The sequence below is a fragment of the Amphibalanus amphitrite genome, unplaced genomic scaffold (assembly GCF_019059575.1).
Source record: "Amphibalanus amphitrite isolate SeventyFive unplaced genomic scaffold, NRLGWU_Aamphi_draft 001241F_arrow, whole genome shotgun sequence".
Taxonomy (NCBI): domain Eukaryota; kingdom Metazoa; phylum Arthropoda; class Thecostraca; order Balanomorpha; family Balanidae; genus Amphibalanus; species Amphibalanus amphitrite.
The window spans coordinates 199079-207676 of record NW_024882734.1 but is presented as its reverse complement, the minus strand read 5'-3'; the positions used below and the strand labels follow the sequence as shown (position 1 = coordinate 207676).

The 8598-nt window shown below is 47.9% G+C and overlaps 1 long non-coding RNA gene across 1 annotated transcript; it reads right to left on the bottom strand.

Moving 5' to 3' along the window:
• Nucleotides 1–520: 520 nt before the first annotated feature.
• On the bottom strand, nucleotides 521–5083 carry LOC122371416. Its single transcript, XR_006254730.1, has 3 exons — nucleotides 4958–5083; nucleotides 1585–1749; nucleotides 521–1025 (listed from the first exon to the last, which is right to left on the bottom strand). It is a non-coding gene; the product is annotated as an uncharacterized LOC122371416 (long non-coding RNA).
• Nucleotides 5084–8598: the final 3515 nt, after the last annotated feature.

Genomic DNA, 8598 nt, shown 5'->3' with positions numbered 1-8598 from the left:
ATACAAAAGCTGCTGCATTTCGCAGCCCGTGTGGTCACTGGCGCACGACGAGCCGAGCACATGTCTCCCGTGCTCAGGTCTCTTGGCTGGGTGAACTTTGACGATGTGATTTCAGAACGGGACTGTATTCGTGTATATCGTGCGCTTCATGATCCGGATACCCCGATTGCGATGCGCCGGTTATTTACTCCGAGACGCGACACAGCCTCCCGTGACACCCGCCTCGCCCGGTCTGAGCAATTTGACCTGCCTAGAGTGAGACTCGTCGCCACCCAGAGTACTTTCTCGTACCGCACCGCTACCTCTTGGAACTCACTGCCAAAGATTGTGTTGCAGAGCTCGTCGATCGGGCAGTTCAAAAGCCGTCTGAGGATGATTTATAGAAGTGGTCAAAATTAATCACCTGAAAGTTCTGATTGGGTGGGAGCCTGTATGTGCCATCATTGTTTCCATGTATAGTTTTAAGTTCTCTTAGCTGTGTATGACTCGAACCTCCGAAAAAAACTGTGTTCGCACGGAAGAGGTTGATGAAAATATATAATAAAATACAATACAATGTACAATCTCGCGTATTCCCGCAAGCTATAAACTTAGGTAGGTATATGAACTTCACAAAGCACAATACATCATGGGTCAACTTTCCAGGCTGAACAGAATTGAAACAGTGCACGACAAAACATGTAGCTTTCGGTATGGCCCACTCAGCTAGAAGCTACAAATTGAAAGCAGTCTTCACGGCCTCCGCGTACACTCTAGCTTTGAACTCACACGCTTTGCGCTCTCCCATGCGTTCCAGCATCTGGTCTAGTTCAGTGAAAAAACCCGCGTGTTTACTTTTCTTTGCTATTTCTTCCCTTGCGTTCAGCTGATCCAGCGTCGAAGACACCCCTGTTGGTGCCACAGCACTGGGCGTTTCCGTGCCGCTGCGCTCAGGTGTTGGAGTGTACGCTGTTTCCCCTCCGGCACCTTCTGCGGCGTCAAGATGCGTCAACTCAGAGTGCGACCCCCGGAGACTCGGGCAGGTACTGAAATGGAAAAACCGTCTGATCTTAGCAATAAATCAAATAGAGCATAACTGCTTAGCGCACAATCTAACTCAACCCGCGCCGGACCTATTAGTTTTCTACGTATGCCCCAGCCAAGGGGGGAGGGGTCATGACCCTGACCCAAATGGCCTTTGTGTGACCTGTTTCTTGAGACCATGTTTGGTCGGAGTCGCGATTCGGCGTTTGTCGGCTCACAGTAACCGCGTGTTTCCAGTATTTTTGTAGTTGTAAACATTCAAACATGTGAAATGATGTTGGTCCCATGCATTGCAGTGAGTGTCAAGGTCACCTAGAGGTCAGGTCAAGTTGACCTTTGCTGACCTTGGCTCACTTTATGGAGTTTTACGTGTTTCAAAAGTAGTTTTGGAGCTCATTTCGAATTTAGCACACATTTGAGCACTTACAAAGTAGTTTTGATGATTTCGTAACATGGTACGAAGCCTCGAGTTACGATCCTGGGGTGAGCCTAAGTAAAGAACATGTTACGAGCTTCGAGGAGTAATACCGGCTGCCAGAAGACAAGTTAAGCCATACTCACGCCTTGGCATCCGAGCCCGCGCCCAAGGTACAGAGGTACAGCTTCTGCTGCTCTTGAAGCGGCGCCAGGGCTACTGCAGCCGGTCCGCTAGGCAGGGAGCGCGGCTTGGCACGGACGCTGCGAAATTGTCTTTTGTGCCTTTCCGCTGCTGTTTTGCTCGGTCCCCTATAAAGAATAAAATTGTAGCATTTCAGTGGGAATCGCATGTGCACCATTGCATGTACAGCCCTCTGCAAACTGCGTGGTAGGTATTCTTTTTTCGACAAAAATGAGAATAACGCGAATACTATGCTATCGGTCATTCGGAAATCGTAACAGCAAGACGCGCTAGACCCAGCCCCTTAGATTGGCATCATCACCGTATCCATTTTTCATCTAGTTCGGCAATTAAACCCAAAAGTTTATATTTGCCCCCAAAACAAACTTTTGCATTTTGTCGCCACACAAGGCGTAAACTTTGTATATTGATAGACCTAATCGAAGGAGTGGAGCATGGCGCATCTATTTTGCAGTGAGTTCCGACCGACTGATAACATAACCTTTGAGTTATTATCGGTTTTGTCGAAAAAAGAATACCTACCACGCAGTCTGCAGAGGGCTGTACAGCCCTCTGCAAACTGCGTGGTAGGTATTCTTTTTTTCGACAAAACCGAGAATAACGCGAATACTATGCTAACGGTCATTCGGAAATCGTAACAGCAAGACGCGCGAGACTCCGCACCTTAGATTGGGCTTATTTGGGTATACATTTTCCGGCTAGTTTTGCAACAACACAAAAAGTTTATATTTGCCCCCAAAACAAACTTTTGCATTTTTTTGTTGCTACACTAGTTGTATACTTCGTACAGTGATAGAACCAATCGAAGGAGTGGAGCATGGATCCGACCGACCGATAACTTAGCCTTTGAGTTATTATCGGTTTTGTCGAAAAAAGAATACCTACCACGCAGTCTGCAGAGGGCTGTGCATTGTACTTACAAGACATGTTCACGGATCCGACAAAATGGATCTCAGATCTGATCCCACGTATCTTGATCGAGGATCCAAACAGATCATAGACCCAGCTATCTTATTCGTCGAAAGATCGATTGGAATCATTGATCCGAAGCAGATCGAACTTCCCAGCATTCTGGGAGAAGTACAAATGGCCAGTGAATAGCCCCAACCTGTCGCCGATAGAAAATCTTTCGGCGATCGTCCTGTAAGAGGTGAGCAAAACGGCGCCAGGATAACCTGAACGCACGCTGACCAGGAACGTTCGATCTGTCTGGTCCAAGATCAGTCCACAGAAGCTGGACATGTTGGTGTCTGATGTCCCGGACCGTATGCTTGCCCGCATCAGGGAGAAGGTGGGATGCATATGTAAGAAAAATGCGCCTCTCATTTTTGTTATTTTCATGAAATTGACGCTGGAAAGGTGTGATATTATTTTTGGGACACCCTGTACAGGGTGTCCGGAAATTGATTGCACACTGTCCGGCGTGTCCATATGCCGTACGCTCGCACAAAACGGCTAGGGAGGATCGCGACCCCGCCCCCGGGCACCCATGAGTGTCAGTTGATCATATGACCTAGCAGGTGGCCTGACCTCAACCGCAGTGAGCGACCACAGGTCACTTTCCGAGAGGCAGTCTTTGCGCGCGGACCCCATGTCGGGAATTGTGAGTGAGCACACTTTGGCGACGCGCCACCGCGCGGTTGGGATAGTTGAAGCCGGGATGACGGTAGGCGATGTTGCCCGACAAGTGGATGTATCTCGCCGGACCCTTTATTACTGGGCGTGATCACTGGATCACACATGCATCACTGGAGAATCGCAAGGGTCGTGTGAGAAAAACTGTGCTGAGCAGAGTGGCCAAAATCGTACTCGCCAAGCCGTGCTGAAACGACGCCAATCGACGCGAAAACTGACAAAAAAGCTGACTGAGAAGGGGTCGCCCGGTGTCGAAGACCACTGTTCACAACTACATGACCAAGTGCTTGGGTCTCAAGCCGCTAAAACTGCGCCGCCAGCCAAAACTGACCGAAGCCCAGAAGCGGGAACAGCTGGCATTTTTCCAGGAACGGAAAAACTGGACCATCCAGGACTGGCGATGTTCAGATTGGTCTTGTTCAGCGATGAGTTGAGTTGGTGTTCGAGCTCGTGCACCCACCGAATCGCCAGATCGAGCGCGTCTAGGTGCACAGCAGCGCTCAAGTGCCTGCCATCGACACTGTGAAGCAGCCGCTGAAAATCAAGGTCCGGGCCATGATGAGACATCAGGGCCTGTCAGACCTCCAGATCATCCCCGCGGGCAGACCGTGACGGCCCAGTACTGCGTGGAGGAGGTCCCTAAAAAAGTCGGCAGCGTCGGCGATGAAACGAAAGAGGCAGGCGGGGCCGCCAGCACAGGTCGAGCTGCTCTCGAAGATGTCCGAGGCCATCTTCCAGCAAGACGGCGCTCCAGTTCATCACGTCACCAGCACTCAACGGTGGTGCCGGGACAACCTCCCAGGGTTTTGGGAGAAGGGTGTATGGCCGGGCAACAGCCCTGACCTGTCGCCCATCGAGAACGTGTGGGCTATCGTGCAGAGCGAGCTCGACATGATGGAGCCGGCTACCACCGAGAAGGCGCTTATCAGGAAACTCCAGCGAGCGTGGCTCAGCATCAGTGCGGAGACTCTGGATAACGTGATGTGCGGCATGCCCGACCGTATGAGGGAGTGTGTGCGACTGGGTGGAGCGTGTATCGGTATATAAGCCATGACCCATGCATGTTTTGTTTCCTTGTCAAATGGACTAGAAGAGTGTGCAATCAATTTCCGGACACCCTGTTATATGATTACTAATCATTATTCACTGTGACATTAATTGACATGAAATCATATGGATAAATGATTTTAAAGGGTGCATATGGTAGTATCCACTCAGATAATAGATACATGTTTTTGGTTTGTCATCACTGTCAGATCATTTGAGATCATAGATCTAGGATGCACCTTCTATGAGGAATCCATGAATGTGATCACCTATCCTATTTTGTCGTTTGTTTTGACTTTTGAGATTCACTGACATTAATCCATCACTCGGATCCATGCACACGTCTACATTGCACAATGCACATTGTATGTACACATCCATTGTACCTATGTATACTATTTGATAACAGCCAGACATTGAGGACAGATGGTCATGTGACCGAACACATACTCTACTCGTTACTTAATAAGTCGTTACTATTTGCCTACATTTGCACAGTTTTACAACTATGTAGGGATATATCTACAATTTAACCACTTCCATACCTACTCAACATAAACTGCTAATGTGCATAATCATGCAGGTAGGCAGCTAAATACATGTATGTCTAAAAAACGCCTGAGATATTCGTACTTGTTATGTCCAGTTGCTCGGTAACGTCGTGCCAAATCAGCTCTTTTCTTTTCGCTGTGGTCTTGGAATCCAAAGGTTCTTTTCGCTGCTCACCCTCCTCTGCCAGTCGTATATGCTCCGGGCTAGAAGATAATCAGGCTGCGATTAAAACATATTTCATTTTCAAGGCGTTATCGCGGCGCGCGATAGGGAGAAGGCATTTCATACAATCATCCTCATAATTTTGGCGGATATATAAAGATAATGGCGCATATTTGAGGACAAATGAGATTTTTAGATTTGACATGCCTATACAAGAACATTCCGTCTTTTTTCCAAAAATCGTGATGATTTCACAGACAAACTGCTCAGAATGTCGATGCATGGTTATTTGAAACTTCAGAAAGCCCCCCCCCCCCCCCCAGTAACACGCCTAACCCGCGCACCGACGGGGGTGGATGCAAAAACTGGGAGGTCGGATAACCGACCCCCGTCGGTGCGCTAGTTAACCCGCGCCCCGCTGAGGGGTCCTGGAATTACACGCCCTGCGAACAACCCCCCTTCTAACTCGGCTCCTGGACCACGTAGCGATACGGGGAAAGCGGCGTTCGAGAAAGCATAAAAACTAATGACGATATCACTTCGGTCACATTTTTCGTCAGGTCAAAGGTCAGGTCACCAGAGGCCATTGAAGGTCAAATTTCACCGATTTTGAGGTCGAATATCGACAACTTTCAAGAGGCCGACGCCCGACGCATAACTCGGGAACCAATAGAGCTACAGCGCCGCCGCGGAAGAGCGCATTTTATAGCCCTAATAACGCTCTTTCTGACTAATCCTCTCGGATTTGACCTAACGTCAACGGTCTTGCCTGCAGGGGGCAAAAACTGCCAAAATAGACGATTTTTTCGGAAACGGGTTTTCTGCAAAACGTTTGACTCAAGCCATACACGAGCTTTCGGTTACCGGCATCGTGTTCCTCTCGTCAAGACGCATCGAATGAACTATAATTTGACCTAGAAAGGTCAACATAAAATTTGACCAAAGGTCAAGGTCATGACCTGACCTGAAAGGGTCATGACTCATGTTGTATATCGGTCGATCCGTATCGTCGAGCTGAATACATCTAAGGATTTTTCATCGCTCTAGCTTCCTCAATCATAAGTTATTCGCGAAAAACTGAGATACCATTCGTGACCTGAGATGACCTCAGGGGCATAACGAGAGGTTATGGGTGCCGTTTTTACGTTCAGTGTGACATATAGTTACTTGTAATTCGGTGTTTGAGAGTGTTTAGAATGACTTTCGTCCAAAAGAGGCGGTTTTGAATTGTCTCCCATTGACATATAATGGAGAGGTCGGGAAATTGACCTGACCTTAGGTCATCGATATGAAAATTCCGATAGATAAATTTTGTACAGTAGGTCTATTAAAAAAGTCCCCAGCACCAGTGGGCGCTGCATTCGCTGAGCCGAACCCCCGTCTGCCTGTCCCATATCGCGCCGGGCTCAGGTCAGGTAGGGTCAGCGGGACCGCTCGGTCCGGCCCGCGGGCGGTGGACGGGCGGCCGGTAACGCTCTCCGCCAGCCAGCTGTAGAATCCAACAAACGGGACGGCCACCGCTCAGCGCAGCGAAACCGGTGTTAAAGAATGGCAGTAGATGTTCATGGCCACAATGATTATGAGAGCCCGTGCCCCACAGGAATGCCTAGACTCTCACGCTCTGTTGGAGGGGAAATGGGGATTGAGCATCATTCTTTTAACTCAGCTTTGGGCATTTAAGTGGTATTCGAAGTAGCGTCAAAAGTAGCAAAAAGAAGAAAAACAATACTTCAGCCAATTTTGGATCGGGTCATAGCCAGAGGTCATGTCACTAGAGGTCATCGATGGTAAAATTTTGCTTAGACAGGGTGCGTTGCGCGCACCGGTGCATTGGTTTTCCTATTTCCATGGAAACATCAACAGACTCGGAAGCTCGCAACGCTAGCGTGGAGCCGAATTCATATCAACCGCCGCAACAATGCAGCAGCGCAGCGCAGCGTGCTGCAGCGCGGGGCCGTGAAACACCGCCCAGAGCTATCCATGTGTCAGTGCAATCCAACCCACGTGATGGGCTCGGCCCCAGCGGAGCATGAGGTCCAGGACTCCCGCCCAGGCCCCCTGTCTCCCCCTAATTCCTATCATCTTTCCCACTCTGAAATCGACCGAAAGAGTCTAACTTAACACAACAATCAGCCCGTTTACTGCTATGTCTGAATAATATTGTCAGATTTAATTAAGGTCAACGGCTTAGCATGTAAATAACAACAACTGCCAGTTGCCACCATCGGTAGGTATTATGAGAAAACCAATTGCTTTTCCACAAACACTAAAAAGTTTTTAGCTTAAAACTTGCATGAAATTAATTTTACCAGCCTCGTGTTCCTCTTATCAAAACGCTTCGAATGAATCAAAAGTTGATCTTTAAAGGTCATTTGAAAAATTTGGCCTATGTTCAAAGACATGACCTGACCAGAAATGGTCATAATGCATAGCAGGATATTAGATCCGTATCGTGGAACTTTACAAACACTTCAGATGATTTCATAACTCAAGCATGTCTATCAAAAATAATTATTACATGGCTCATATGTAAGCTGGATGTGTGAACATGCTTACGAGTATGTTGAACGCAACTGATAATGTTCTGTTGGCCACAATTTCTATATTTAATTTATCCTCCCGGATTTCATATTTTTGTTAATGATACCTTGACGATGTCGAGAAAAAACGCTTAGGAGATTTAACAGCTTGAGATACATTCAGTATAAGGAAGGTTCAAGGGTGCTAGATTCCTTCCGTCCTCGCTATCCTCAGGAAAAACCAATCCGCATCGCCCCTAGTCTTCATGCTTCCCTCTCTGGACTGGAGGTCACCCCACCAGCCAACCAGTAGTTGATGTCGGATCCATTCCAGGACACATAATCGTCTTCGGGTGACCGTTTGGGAGACGGCTGGACCGTCCCGACAGGGCAATCGTCCCACGGGAACAGTCTCGCTTCCGCAGATCACTGTCGCTGGCTCGCACAACCCAATTACTACACCAGAGCATAGTTATGTCATGGCTCTGCAAGGGCCTTTTCAGACCGAAAAAGATGGCCCCCAACAAAAAAACAATTTTCTCATTCAGTTTTGTATCTCAGCACCACATGTTTTCAGAGTGTTTATTATGCGTTCTGTCCAAAAAAGCGCAGTTCAATTCAATTTTCTCCCATTGACTTGAGCGATCTCAAAATTGACCCGGCCTTTCTGTCAACAATGTCAAACTTGCAAAGTAAACGTTTCAAATACATACCTATACTGTTGCCCATTAAAATCGCTGAAAGTTCTGAAGCGATCGGTTAGTCGGTGTATTTAGATATGAATATGATGAGCACAGGCACCTTCCTTGAGGTAAGGTCACTTGACGTGACCTGGTGTTATGACCTTGAATTGAAAGACTTGGGCGGGAAAAAATGGGCCATTTGAAATCTTAAAATGCTAGATTTTAACAATAATTGCAAACACTATCCCGGCCAAATAGTGAGTGAGAAGGGAGCGATTCCCCGACCCCATGTTTAGCTCCTATAATTGAGCTAGCTGCTAGAGCCTCGCGGAAAAAACGAGCGCTTGCGTCGTTACGT